Here is a 15,298-nt window from a genome sequence, read left to right on the forward strand (position 1 = left end):
CCGCCGACCCCAGCCCTCCGCCCGCTGCCGGAGGGCCGCCTGCGTGCCCCGCTGCTCGGGGGCGGCCGAGCTCTCCGCGCCGGGGCCGCCGGCAGCGCCGCAAGGTGGGCAGCCCCGCTGCGGCTGCCATGTCTGTGCCCTCCCCGTCCGCTCCGCCTCCGCGGAGTAAGGTGATGCGGCGGCAGCCGTACCCCGCGCAGCCTCCGCAAAGGCGCGCTGCGGTGCGCGGGGGGGGCGGTGGGGTCGCACTGCCGCGCCGCTCGCCCGCGGCGCCGCCGCCGCAGCAGTCGCCTCCCGGCGGCGGGAGCGGGGACATGCGCACTGCTGCGCGCCCGCTCCGCGGCCGCGCTCCGACCCTCCCCGCCTCCTCCCCTCGGCCCTCCTGCCGAGCGGAGGAGGAGGAGGGAGAAAGGGAGGAGGAAGAGAAGGAGGAGGGGAAAGAGAGAGAGACGCGCCGCAACTTGCTGCCTCTCTTCCCTCCCCTCGCCGCACTGCTGCCCGGCCCCTGCGGGCAGCGCTCCGCGGGAGGCGGCATCCTCGGGCGCGTCTCTCCGCGGAACCGGCGCCTTTCGGTGAGTTGGGGGCGGTGCGCGAAGTTGCTGTGTCTGTGGGTTGCAGGGGGCTTACTGTCGCTGAGGGCGCGGGGTGCTGCGCGGCTGCGGAAGGCTGGTGGCGGGGCCGCCGCAGGGCTGGGGGGCGCGGCGGGCACCGTAGGGCTGTCCCTGTCCGGCCACGGTCCGTGCTGCGGGCGCGGCGGCCATTGGATTATTTGGCAGGGTAATTTGGGCAGGAGCCGTCACAGGTGCAGGGCACGGCCCGAGCGGGCAGGATCTGGCCCCGCCGGGGTTATTGTGCCGCTCCTCGGGCGCAGAGCGCCGGCATCCCACGGCGGCGGGGTCCTCTGCGTCTCCGGCTGCTGCCCCTTAACTCTGTTTTCATTGGAATCCCATTACGTGGTGACAGACTCCAGTTTGTTTCACTGTGGTATCTGCTCTTGGTCTTGGAAACTCTTTTAAGAGGGAGCACCCGGGGAGGGTAGGGGCTGCTTTTCAAAGCGTTGCGAAGAGAGCTGCAAGCACAAGTTAGTCCTAGCGCATCGTTTGCCGTGTGTGCTGCTTGGAGCGTTTATTTCCCTTAGTGCTTCTGAGAGGGAGAAGGAAAAAAAACTGGCAAACGGTCATACCAGAAAGTTGTGCAGCTTGAATGTTGCACACGCTAATGGACCCAATTATCTAAATAAACAAACATAGTGATTTATAGGTGTCTGAACTGTAATGCTTCGGATGATAGAGCTCTTTAACCTTTCTTTCTAATCTGTCCCTCAGAGATTTGGTTTTAAGGAGAGTAATATATCATCTGTGGTGCTGAATACTTGAGTTGATTACATTTTTAAAAGGAATGGCCTTTGAAGTAATACTGAGCCATTAAGCAACAAATGCAGAAAAAGAGAGACAGAGAAAGAGCAAAGGTAAAATTTTGGCAGAAAATATTTTCCCCTTCCTATGAGCTGATTAACTTTTTATCCTGAGTTCTAATTTTATTAAATTAAGCTTTAAAAAAATAAGTGCACTGTGTGAAACCAGAAGCAAATCCTCTGTAGTCCAGTTGAAGTCTGTCTGTGTTGCAGTTAAATGATGATCAGAGCAGTGTCTGTTAAAGAGAATTTGCAGAAGCAAACACTACTAAAGATAACCAGCAGGTAAATGGAAGTACCCTGTTACGGTATTTGTTTCTCTTAGAGAACATCGAAGCAGAAATTTCAAATTCCAGTGTTTCTTATTTTACATCTTTAAAAATTTTGCCTTGGTAAATCTACATATATGTGAGGTGTGCAGATTCGTTATAGCAAAAGTGCTGTCCTGTACTGGAAAAGTTAGTAATTCAGGTGTTAGCTTGTTTAACTGTGGCCAAATTCTGCAGCCTTTGGAGCATCTCCTGTAAGGGGTGAGTGTCTTTTGCTCTCGTTGAAAGAAACTGTGAGTACAGTATGCACAACATCTCGCAGACCTGAAGTGCAAGAGCATTTTTATCCTTAACCAGTATTTCAACACAGGCTTTCATTAACATAAAATCAATATTCAGGTCAGCAATGAGGATCTGCAACTTTCAACTGAGAAGCTGATCTGAAGGCAACACATGGCTTCTACGAGTAAAGGTTGTGGGATATGACAGCAAGCTCACCTATCTTTTGTTCAGTTTCTTTTATGAAATGTCATTTAATGAGGAAAAGAAACAGGTAATCCATTGCATTTTAGGGCACCACGTGTGTAATAAGCCTCACCGCCAGGCACTTGAACATGAATATGGCTTTTGATCATGTATTGTATACAGATGACTGCTACTAGATAACTTGAGCTCTAAATTTATTGTACTGTTGAAGTTATATTGATCAGAAAGTGGCAGCTGGATTTCAAGTTCTAAATAAGAAATGCTCAGTAATCTAGAGCTAATTTATACTGTAATAAGCACTGTTCTGAGGAATTCACAAGAAATGCAATTGAGTTTTCTTTAGTGGCTATGCAGTGGCATTTAGTTAAGGAACACTCTTTCCTGGGGCAGTGCAGACTTCATTGACACACAAAGGGGTTAAATCTGTTCATCAGCTCATTGGTGCTGATGGTAAAGTACTGTAGAGTTCAATGGCTGGAACAGGACAGTCTTTTTCCTTCCAGTAAGGATGGGGATGGAGAATGGAGGGGCTTTTTCAAAGTACTTCCAACACCATATAATTTGTAACTGCAAAATATAATGAAAGAGTAAGATTAATAGACCAAGAAGTCTTGAAAACATTGTTTAACACTTAATTGAAACAATAAATCATTCAAATAACATTGCCCAGGCTCTTATAGTGATGCCTCTGCTTCCAGGTGTTGAGAACATGGCAAATTTTGGGTGGGGGGTGTGAGGGTAGCTTGGCCCCAGAGCAACGGTGGGAGGGCAGGCGTGTTGCAACCTGCTGGGGTGAGGGGACACCACATGCTGATACTTGCCCCCACCTGTGGTTTGTCAAGCTGAGGCCAAGAGAGCCCCTCACAAGTTTGAGTGTCTGCTGAAGGAGTGGCAAGTGCTGGCCCAGGCCCTGCATGGAGCCAGCAGGGAAGATGCGCTGGGTGAGGTCCCTGGTTGTACAGTTTGCAGGAAGGCTGCCCTGGCTGCTCGCTGCCCATCCCTGCATCCCAAGGATGCTATCAGTTGCAGGGCTCATGCTGTGTATAATGATGCCAAAACACTTGTTCTGGTAGGGGAAAAAGTTCACGATGGCTTCTTCCTTGGGAATACAGTGTGTTTCTAAACATCTGTGTCATCAAATACTGCTTATGTCGATTAAAACATGGAAAGGGCAAGCAGTGCACACTCATTTGTGTAACAGTGCCGGTAATAAACTGTAGACTTTGAAATCACTGCGTTCATGTGGGCTCTTGGAGTCCCTGTAAGATGTTGCTGTGCAGATGGGGACGCCGAAGTCTGAGGACTCATCTGCAAATATGCTGAAGGGAGTTGACATGTCTTTGGTTTCTGCTCCCCCATCTCCATCCTGGTATTCCTCATGCTCTGAATTGCCGTGCCATGGCTTCTCCGTAGGTCACTCATGGGCGCATGTGCTGTGTCCAGCTCACCTTCCCTCCTGGCCCCTCACCTCCTGAAAACTGCATGTGCCAGGCAGGGCAGGCAGTGCTGGCGGGTGGAGATGATGAGCGATAGGAGGTGATCCTTCAATTCATGGATGTGATATAGCGAAGTTTTAATTAGAGCAGTGGTGGTAGATGATTAGGGCAGATAAATACTGCCTTGTTAGAGCTCTCTTGGGTCATATGGAAGCAGTATTCATTTTAGAAAGGATGAATGAATAGTCAGTGTGAAGGATAAAGATCAGCATTGTTAATCACTCTGGAAGTCTTCCGTGGGAAAGTGTAAACTCATGAGGAAAGATACTGTCCATAAATGTCATTTAAATATTTACATGACTTGGGGATAAAATTTTGATATTGAAGGCATGTGAGTACCAAGTCATGTTGGGATTCCCGTCAGAGATAACTAGGACTTGTACTGCTAGAGTTGGTGGGTGATGGGCTGTATTTCTACGTAATGCTTTGCTAGCAGTAGTGAAGTGCTCTTCAACACCACCTGTGAAAGAAATGCAGTTGTTCTTGTTGAAGTGTGGATAAGAAAAAATCAAAAACTTGTGAAACTATGTTTGCTTAAACTGTCGTGTTTCAGGTGAGGTTAACTCTTCACTTCTGGTGTCTCTGGGTAAGCAATATGCCAGCCACCAGTATCTAGACCAGGGACAGGGTGGTTGATCATCTACTTACTATTTGTGGCTGTGATAAATCTACAGGTTAAGAAAGAATGACTCTAGGTGGGAAGGGCTGGGTTTTTTTCCCCCCTCATAAATAACTGGAAATTGTAGGAAGTTTTCCTGTGCTGCTCCTTGATTTTGTAATTCTCACAAAAGTTTATTTTGTCCTTTTCCAGCTCTCAGAATTTGATTCAGCCCTTGGAAAAAAAATCTGCATGCTTTCATGTAAATGCAATGAGGATGAGCCTTTGAAAACATATCTTAGCTGATGTTGATGAATAAACAAACTTGGCCAGAGCAAATCTTTTCATCTAACTTCAAGAGCCACACTGTAATGAAGTAAATATAGATGTACTTAATGGGCTCCTTTCATCCAAATACATAACAAACTCTCTAAAGTAGTGCAAACAAATCTAAAATGGATTTCTAAGTGGCTCTTTTTCTTTGGTCCAGGAGCAGTTTAGTCTAGCCAAGCGAGGGTAGGAGCAGAGCTGGCTCCCAGAGTTGTGGAGGTGCTGGGAGAGTGCTGATCTAAACAGCTCTTCTCCTGTGGTTTTTCTGGAGAAAAAAATAAAGACAGAAAGTGTTTATTCCACGTGTGGTTTAAAAGACTTTATTTTATGAACTTCACTCTGAACTCATTCCTTTGGAAGGCAGCCTGCAGATGAGGCTTTGAGAGGCAGGGGGAACCTACATTGGCTACTGTCTGCTCACTCTTGGCCACAGCCCGGCCCGATGCCCGTGTCTGAGCCCAGGCTGCACGGAGAGCTCCTCCACACGTGGGAGGGCTGGCCACCCACCATGGGGAAGTGTGTGTGGCCTGCCACTGCACTGCCAGGCGCTGGCCTGCCTTGGGGGCTTGCTCTGCAGGACGTGGGTCTCGGCTGGGCTCCTGGGTTCACAGGGTGCTTGAGTTTGGTGCTAAAGGTTGCCTCAGAGCCACCGTGACAGCTGCTGTGGACACAGTCATCGAAGTCTGACTGTAGAGGTGGCATTGACTTTGGCAACATCTTGTTGGTTGGAAGAGCTCAAAGAAGAGTTCCGCAGATCTGGATGTTCACTGTGTGGCAGTGGATTTGGTTTCATTTTCAGACTTGCAGGATGGCTGTTTTCAATGACAGCATTTGTAAATAGATTAACGACTTGGGGAAAGCATGCCTAACAAATAGAACTACTTGGTTTCACTGTCCTTGCTTTGTGGGGAAAACCAATGTGTAATATTTGTATATCACAGACGGTATCGCAGAGTCTTTGGATCTTCTTTTTAAAAAGCACAGTTATAAACCAGTTTTACTTTGAAGTCAAATGCTTTGTTTTGAAAAAATATAAACCCTGTTGTGGAGATAAAGATCATAACTTGGTCTTTTCTTAATGGAAAAAGTTCAGGTCCATTTCATTCCATTGTGGAATAAAATTCCATTCAAAGCTGGGTGATACGCTTCTAAGAGTTTGAATATTAGACTATTTAGACAACTATGTCAGCATAATTACAGAAATTCTTCAGTATGAGCTTTTTCTTTGCTGGGATCTTGATGAGCAGGAGATACTATAGAGAATGCTTTCTCTGAGTATTGGAGGACTTCTGTGGAAGAGCTTTAAATCTAGCAGACTGCTGTACTTAAAAAACAAACAGTGATTTACTGAAGTCCAGTTTCAACTCAGTATTTGACACCTCAGATAGTCAGACATCCAATTTAGCTAGTGTCTGGTTGTGTTGTGCCATGGGTACAGAAGTGAAACGTGTTAAAAACTGTTCAGCTTTGGATGTGTTCATCTGGGGATTTACTCATAAATAATTGATAACCCTCTGAAACAAAATCTCTTCATTACTCCGTGGATTGCTCACCTCTTCCCTCCCACGCTCATTGTTCTCGCGGGGGGAAGGAGGAGATGCTGCTTTAATGAAGGTGTGTGTCAGCCTCCACTGGACCTTTTAAAAAGGTCACCCAACTAAACAGCACAATGAAATGCATGACAAAAGATAAACATTTTATTGTCCTATGGAGATATGTGGCATTCCAGTCTTTCAAAGGAACCACTTAGCTGCTGTATTTAAGGCTTCTTTTCATCCTAGCACAGGAGCAGTGCTTATGATGAATTACTAAATCAATGACAATAATTTGCATCTAGTGCACTGCAGGATAGGACATAAAATTAAGGGCTGTTTGATGTGCAATACCAATTAAAACTGTGATATTTGGGCTTGATCTTTCAAGATTTTACTGTGGTTAACTATCCTTGCTCAGACTGTTGACTTCAATGGGCCAAGTCTTTGTGAGCAGGGATTTCTCATTTGAGCAAGGGTTTGTGTGATTGAGCTCCTGTTTACTAGACATTGAAGCATAGCGATGAATTTCCTTTCCTGCAAAAAAGAGAAGCTGTTTTACCACCCACTGACTTAGTAAAGTGTATTTGAGTTGATCTAACAAAATCTAATTTTAATGGAAAGTGTCTTGATATAAGATCAGTTCATCTTTCTGATGACTTGATTGCCTTAGAGTTATTAGCCAAGTTCTGTCACAGTCTTTAAAGGCGCTAATACTTGCTTGCAGTTTAATAGCCCTAACTATTGCTAATGTAGAGGAAATGTTCAAATCACATCATTGAGAGAGAACCCTAACAAATCTTATAGCTATTTTAATGTGAGGTTTCAGATGTTACTCTTTTTTAATTGAAAGGTGAATGCTGTAAAGGCTTTGTCAGTCTGCTGTTTCCAGACGACAGCACTTGCTATGCAGTAACTGTAAGTCCCAGAGCACTGTTCCCAGCTTTCAGCTTCAGGGTTCATAGCTTAAACTCTTCCTTCTTTACCTGGCAGAAGCGTGCATCTGTGTGTTTTTTGAATTTGTAAATTAAAAAAAAAAAGAAGACGGTTTTGATCAAATAAAATGAGGAAAAGATTCTGAAATAATGGTCACTTTCTGCCTGATATTCAAGAAAAGGAGGCCTTCTCTCCTCCTTCTATAAACCAAAAGATTAAGCTTGCTTATAAAGGATTAACAGAGCTCTCTTCTGTTAATTCGTAGTGCTGTAGTCGAAGTGCCTGTTTCTACATCGGTGGAAAATCCATTATCAGTCAATGGGAATTTTGCAGCTGAAGCCAAAGGGATTAGAGACTCGTCGTTTGGAAGTGACTGAAGGAGAGAAAGACCTGGATATGCTTGTTGCCACATGGCTCTGAGCTACCACCAAGGTGTGGCACAGAAATGACAAAGGAATATGTTCAGTTGCCTTAGGCAATCTATTTTCAGAGATGTGTGAAAGGGCTATTGTCACTGTATGGGGCTGCAGGGACACCTTACCTGGGGTGCTCCTGATAGCCCTTGCTACTCATGTCCAAGCGAGATGATTTCAAAGAGGAAGAGGTACATGGAGACAGGTGACCTGAAGTTCTCTTCTAGGGATTCTGCCATGGTGGGGGAGGGTTAGTGAGGAGGTCAGATGTGCAACGGGTGGAGGAGTTAGGAAAAGCAGCGGAGGATGGGTGTGGGTTTGGGAGTGAGGGGCGCAGAGAAGCACTGGTGCCAACACCATGCTCTCCTACTAGCTGTCAATCAGGGACATTGGTTTAAGAGACTTGAGTGTAAGGGAGATGCAGGAAGAAATTGCTGAAGACATTGCTAAAGAATTTGCTACTGACAATGTTGAGGGTGATATCCTAACAAATTCCATTGCTTGCAGAAGTTTCTTCTTTTAATAAGTAATAGCTACTTGTCCTTCTAGTAGAGCATATAGACCAACACTGAGACTTTTAAAGCCTGCAAACGGTAAGACAACTTGCTGTTCCAGACTTACTTTAGTGAGGAATATTCACCAAGCACATTCTAAAATATAATTTCATTTTCTTTTGAAATGCTGTCATAGAGCTTAGCTTAAAAGTAGCTCTGATCCAGAGCCTTGTCATGGAGAAAAGCAAGATCTTCAAGACCTCTGCTGCAATATTTGGTAGATACTTTCCAGGGGTGGAAGCTAATACATCACAAAAGGCTATTCAGAGTAAAAAATACACCTTTTACAATGATTTGGTGAATATAAATGTTTTGATCTTTTATAATAGACAAGATTGTGTCATTTAGTTTGGCAATTACAGAGATCAAATTAATTTCATTTTCCTTTACTCTTGTTAAATGCAAAATAATTGAGCACACATTATGGAAGGTTGGGGCGCTCTTGTTTGTAGCTTCATCATTTATTAATCTAACACACTAGATGAGAGGCTTTATAGATTTGCTTGCCTAAGGAAAAAGAAGAAGAAAATATAGAAAGTCCAAATTAGATATGTGTATTCTGCCTTGCAGTTTGAGGTACTGTTAAATATTGTGTCATTTCTAGTATACTTTGTAAGAAAGGACGCTGATTTTTCCCGCAAAAGGGTAAACTGTGACCTAATGCTTAAATGGTCTGAATAAGCTCATATTTAGATAGGCAAAGTCTCTTGTGCAACTCCTCCCCCTCACACTCTTCATGTAGGCATATAACATTGTAATGGGGCATGCAGAATAAACTACAAATGAATGCGCCGTAAAAAGGTGTGTTTTGGCACTATCTTGGCCATCTTAATTGGCTGTCCTAGTTACAGGGGAAAGCCGTTTGTGACGTGTGCCTTCCTCTAATTTAGCCTTTTCAGAAAATGGTGTTGGCCTAATACAGACGGCGATGCAATAGCAGCTCAGTGAGGGCAGAAGTGCTCCTTTCTTACCTTTATGTAGCTGGAGGGGATTTGAAAATTGGATATTTCTCTCCATCGCTGCAACTGGAAGTAGACCTGATGCTGCCAGCCATGGATTAGTGAAATAAATCCCTCACATTCATAGTGAAGTGGAAAGTATAAAGAGCATTTTCTGCCTTTTTCCCCCCCCTTTTTAATGTGTCGTTTGCTAACTGGCACAGTGACCTCCATTTCGTGACTCTTGTGATGTGACTTTGTCACAGAGCTTTTCTGTGTGGATTAATTTATCACTCAAGGGAATAGTAGCATGTGACATAATACATGTGGACCTGAGGTAAACAGTTACATATAGACCAGCTATAATGAATCTGTGCTTCATATGTTATCTGTTAATGCAGTTTGATTTTTTTTTTCGTTATTTTTCTTTCCTTTTAGTTTTTTCTCTTTTCCCAGCAATGTCCTTGGTAGTCAAATGGAGTGCATGCATTTGGTCACCTAGTGTTGTCAGTGTAGCCGAATTTGGGAAAAAATATTCCTGGTGATTTAGCGCATGAAATTTGTTACTGCACTTGGAAATGTTTTTATGCTGATTATGTAGATGTATGGTACAACAGTTCAGTTTTCCAGGATATCTTGGTGGACAATCTGCCAAATCTTTTCAGTTGTTGTTCCAGTCAATTATATTTACTGAAGTGAAAGCAAGAATTAATCTTTTTTTCTTTTCCATTCTTAACACGAGTTTTGATTTCATACTCTTGATTTACATTTTAGTATGAATTGTGGTTTTTAGTTTGTGTGAGTGAGCTCTGAGCCCCTATGGCTTCATCTTTAATTTTGCCTAACAAGTCCATCTCATTTCTGGAAAGCACATATGCCAGGAGTTGATTAGTGTTAACAGTCAGGTAGATGATAGGGAAAGAAGTTATGTTTGGGTCTGGTGCATTACAATGTGGAGTCTGACCCGTTATGATGAATTGGTGAATGCTGGTGATTTTCCAGGTGACTTCTTTTATCATCCTCCTCATCAGGTTTGGTTAAAACAGCCCTAGAGAAGTATTGGAGAAAGCAAACTAGCCCAGAAGCAAGAGACTGATATCTCACCAAAATGGGAGGTCATTATTATGAGGAAAGTAGCTAAATTATTTACTTGCCAAAGCAGGCAGATAGCAAATAACTCAGGGTTTGTGTGTTTCCCATTTATTCAGCGCTCAGGCATGGTGTGCACAAACAGCATGGTGTGGTGGGTTCCCAACAGGCACATCCACACCTGTAGCTGGGTCGGGAAGAGAAGCCTGGTCTGTGAAACAAGTGATGGGGCTGCCAAATTCCCCTGGGGGTGGTCTTGAAGGACCTGCCTGGCCGTGTCCTGCTTTCCAGCACCTGCAGAGATATTGGCAAAATAGGGCAGGTACTAGATCATGGAGCAGCGGGGAGTCTTCTCTTGGGGGTTTTCTAGAGGCCCACAACCTGGAGGTTTGTCCACATCTGTGGACCATAGAGCCTGGAAGCACTGGAGCCATCCAGCACCATGGGACAGGGCTCAGTGCAGAAGCGAGGTGGCCTGAGGAGCTGGTTGTAGCTGCCCCAGGGCACCCAAGCCCTGGAGGTTTGGACCTGATGATCAGCAGTCTGGGAACCTGGAAACCCTTGCTTGATTTTTGTCACTGCTTTGCCTCTCCCAGCTGAGGGAGTTACTGAAATATTAATTCTTGGACAGTGATAAAATTAGCACCAGTTGTCAGTTTAATCAGCAATAACTAATATTTTGTTCAGGAAATGCAACAACCAAGCAAACTTACTTTCCCTGGGTTTTCTGAACTTCCCTTCCCTGGGAAGGAGAATTTCCAAGACTTCGCAGTTTCTGTGTTCTACCTGCCATGATGTGTGCCCTGCTCCACAGAGTGGTAGTACTTTATTAAGTATTAGCTTGTATAATTAGTTACACAGATGCTTAAAAAACAACTTTGAAGGGAAGAGGCTTCATTTCACTTGAGTCTAGCTGAAAAACCCTCAGGATTTTCTGTGCTTAAGCTATCTGTCGGTAGATAGCAATCGGTTTTCTGAGGTGTAACTCTGAAATGTTAGTGTTCATCATTTAATAAAAGTCATACTCCCTGCAGTTCATCAGCAGCTGGCACTTTAGAAAGATTGAATTAAAAAAAAAAAATAAGCTTAAAGATTGCTGTAGGTAAATGACCAGAGATGAGAGATTTATACTCTCTCAACAACGAGCTACTTGGTTTTATTAACACTCCAGTACCTGTGGTGTGTGTCTGTATCAGCCTGATTTTATGCAAGCTCTTGCAAAACAATTAGTGCTATTAAGCCAGGTGTATGCTGAAGAGCAAGGTTTTGGTGGCTGGGAGAAGTGCAGTGGTGCTTTCTCTTCCTGCAACCGGTGTTTCGGTTTCACAGTAGAGGAGTTTTCTGGCTGAAGGCACACACTGCAAACTTAAACTTGCCTTTTTCTCACTCTTGTGCATGGTCCTCTCCAGTGGATTCTAATCTCTCAGCCCTGGCAGTGATGGGTGTTTGAAGCCGGAAAGGGTTAACTTCCAAAAGCACAGTCTGGCAATTTGGTGCCTATGTAGGTTTAAATTAGGGGATGCTGATACAGGGCAGATTTGTAAAGTGGAGCTTGCGGGAGGATGTGGCCAGAGTAGGACTGAGGACCATAGGACATTTGCATGCTGACAGGAGCCTGGCTTCTGGTGGGGCAGCTGTGCCTGTGTCTGGCCCAGCTGATCAGCGCTGTGTCCAGGGGCTGTCACTGTTGGCTCTGATACGGAGGGTAGCTAGGAGTTATCCCTCATCCAGAATTTGAATTTGTGAGCAGCAGGTGCCAGGAGCAAGGAGAAATGCGGAGTCCTGCCCCTGGGGAGGAACAGCCCCAGGCACCACTGTGTGCTGGGGGCTGACTGGCTGGAAAACAGCTTGGCAGAAATGGACCTGGGAATCCTGTTGGACACCAAGATGAAGTTGAGCCAGCAATGTGCTGTCGAGGCAGAGGTGGTGAATGGTGTCCTGGGTTGGATTAGCATTGCTAGCAGGTGGAGGGCAGTGATCCTTTATTCAGTAGTGGTGAGGCCATACCTGGCATGCAGGGTCCAGTTCTGGCTTCCCCAGTACAGGAGAGACATGGGCATACTGGAGAGAGTCCCATAGAGGGCTATGAAGAGGATCAAGGGACTGGAGCATCTCTCATAAGAGGAGAGGCTGAGAAAGGTGGAACTGTTCAGCCTGGAGAAGCCTCAGGGGTGATCTCATAAAAAATATCTGAAGGGAAGGCACAAAGAAGACAGAGCCAAGCTCTTTCCAGTGGTGCCCAGTGATGGAACAAGAGGCAATGACTGAAAACTGAAACGTGAGAGGTTCTCTGTGAACATGGGGAAACACTTTTTCACTGTGAGGGTGACTGAGCACTGGCACAGGTTGCCCAGGGAGGTTGTGTCCTTGGACATACTCAAAAGCCATCCGGACATGGTCCTGGGTAGCCTGCTCTCGGTGTCCCTGCTTGAGCAGGGGCTGGACAAGTTGACCTCCAGAGGTCCCTTCCAACCTCAACCGTTCTGTGATTCTGTGTTAGCACCAACTATGCTGTTAAGCAGCTGTGCTGGATGGGTGGTAGAACCACCTCTGTGCAACCCTCTTTGCAGACAGTCTGTTTTTTTAGAGAGCTTGTTCTGAAAGAACAGTTCTCTAGCTTGTTCTTTAAAAATTTGAAAAAGATTCTCCATTCTCACTGAAGAAAAAAGGATAGCAATATATTCTTGGTACTTTATGTTTGCTTCTCAGTTCACTCCCACTTTTTGACCTTCAGTTTTTAGAACTGAAAATCTCTTATATTCTTCCTGGATTGTAAAGCAGGGATGCACTATCTGTCTTTGTCTCCTGTTCCTGCAGAATGTGTGCAAAAGAGGAGTTAGTTCATCTCTGTTCTGACCACAGATGTGAACTATAACGAACAGGCTCATTCTTTGCAGTGACTTGAACCTGCAAATGTTGGAAAAATAGTGCTTATTGTGCAAGCCTCTTGTCTTGCTATTTCTAAATATTTCCTTTCCTTTAAAGCCTGGTTCTTACTAGCTGTGTTTCTGAGCCATTTGTTGCTATCGTTGTGTCCCATGTGCCTCCATGGAATGGCAGACGAGGTGCTGAGCTTTGCTGGCGTACTAATAGGCCTTAAGCGGTATCATAGCCAAGACTCAAGGCAGGAAACTTCAATCAACATAAGCCTACAGAGAGGGCTTTTGTTGTAAACCACAGCAGCACGGTGTGCCACGGCGTTTTTCCTCCTCCTGGCGAGTTAACAGCTGCCTGGAAACAAACCCCACCAAACGTGCTGCATGTTGTGCCCACGGGAGCAGTGGAACTGTTATTGGTGACCTTAGCCTTCTCATTTTGGCTTGCAAGCTAATTTTGTATTAATTAAAGGTGTAGCTTTAATCTTTGTCAATGGGGAAGCAACAGTGGAGTTATCGTATGACTATTGATGTCCAATTTGTATTTATCCCCTGACTCTCTGTTTGCAAAATAAAGATGAAAGAGTGTTCATATAAATGTATTTTGTATTCAGGATTTTTGAAATTCACAAAGAGCCTGATCTTAGAAATACTGGTGCTGCCTTCTCAGTGTAAATACTATTGCTCTAGTGCAGTCCTTGGAGACCACAGGGGGCTTTCCATGTCAGGGATAAAGTTTTTTGAGGCGCAAGAAGAAAAGTCTTAATGTAAGTTGTTTGATTTTTCCCAAGAGAGAAGGAGCATTCCCGTTTTATGAGAAGGTGAAATCCAAGCATTTACACAGGTCTTCCCCAAATAAAGGCATACATGAGGGTTTAGGTACCATTTAATTTTGAATATGTTTGCAATACCAGAGCCTTCAAAAGGGAAACAGCTGCATGTGTGATACAGTGGCTAAGACCTCAGTGAGCTGTAAAATGGGTGAAAATTTCTTCCTCTAAAACCTGACCTGGGAAGCAGATGTAAAGCAAGGTAGGAAAAGGTTTAACCAAGAGAAATATTCCTTCCTATAGAAAAGAGATTTTGTTCTGTAGTTTTGGTACTTAAAGTGTGTGTTGGATGAAGAAAAATGCTTAGGAGAATATGAGTTCATACATCATTTTAATTAATTTTAAAATGTTTAGGAAGGTTCAGAAACAAACCTCTCTGGTAATAAAAAGGTAGCAAAAGTTGACAGGCAAAACTGTACATGAATGATAGCTATTGAGAAGATTTCCATGATAACTGAAAATGTAGGTTTCTTATCGCTTTGAAATAGGCATGTTCACACCCTGTTGTGGCTTCAGAGGAATTATACAGGCAAACTCCTACTGCAGAGAGGTGAATGCATGGATGAAGTGACACTTGGTGCTACATTTGCTCTTTATTATACAAGAAGTATGTTTTGGTTTAGTTTTGCTCATGTAAAAAATGTGACACTAAAACTGAGAAGAAATACTCTGGTATTTTTTTCCTGTTGCATATTTTATTTGCCTTATACTGTGCTTGTGGCATGAGCAGTGAACTCAAGAATTATACTTCTCTTGAGCTTAGGCAAATTTACCATTTGTAATACAAAGAAAGCACACACCAAGACTTCAAAGAATTTCAGAAAAGGTCTGAATTATGTGTGTACATATCTCATCTTTTAACTTTTAGGGCTTTTTAGTTACTGAAATACCTTTCCCACACTTGAATAACAGCAGACTAGCTGAAAACAGGAGAAAGTCAGGAGGGATAATAATATCCTCAGACTCTTCATGGGAGGCTGCTTAAACACATTGTAAAAGTCACATAAGGCATCTGCATCTGTATATGAGCAAGCAGAAACAGTGGTTGCTGAAAGCACAAATGTTAGTAGTTACTCAGGCTACAAAGATATCCTCAAGCATCTGCCTCTAATGACTCCAACAAAAAACAAACAAACAAACAACCAAAGACCCCAAAACAAATAAACAAAAACCCCAAAAAAACAAAGCCCAGCCACACTGTGTTGAATTGAATGCAAACTGAGCATGAAGGTCTGAAAAGGACTTTGAAGAGCAAAGAGTCTGTAACATAAGAGTAAATTATGAACTATGTCTATATCTATAAAAAGGTGGATACCTGTAAGAGCCCTGGTGGGAATGCAGGATCACCAGGCAGGACATCAGAAAAATGAGAAGCTAGTTGAACTGGTAGTTGCAGGGGAATTTGGGCAGGTTCTGCATATGGTAATGAAGATGAGAAGGTGTCAGACTGCCAACGTATCGCAACAGAAGTGCTGAAAGAAGTTGGAACTGAATACAGAGATGTCGCCATTTGTTGTACAGAGCACAGCCAGGACTC

The 15,298-nt window shown here is 44.2% G+C and overlaps 1 protein-coding gene across 3 annotated transcripts in view; it reads left to right on the plus strand.

Annotated features, from left to right (window-relative positions):
* Window positions 1-370: 370 nt before the first annotated feature.
* Window positions 371-15,298, plus strand: part of PAG1 (phosphoprotein membrane anchor with glycosphingolipid microdomains 1) — a 113,816-nt gene continuing 98,888 nt past the window's right edge. For all 3 annotated transcript variants that reach the window (XM_065830146.2, XM_071803983.1, XM_065830150.2), the window contains exon 1: window positions 371-572. The gene's annotated coding sequence lies outside the window, so the exon portion shown is untranslated. The remainder of the gene's footprint in view (window positions 573-15,298) is intronic.

Source organism: Patagioenas fasciata, chromosome 2 (genome assembly GCF_037038585.1).
Source record: "Patagioenas fasciata isolate bPatFas1 chromosome 2, bPatFas1.hap1, whole genome shotgun sequence".
NCBI lineage: Eukaryota > Metazoa > Chordata > Aves > Columbiformes > Columbidae > Patagioenas > Patagioenas fasciata.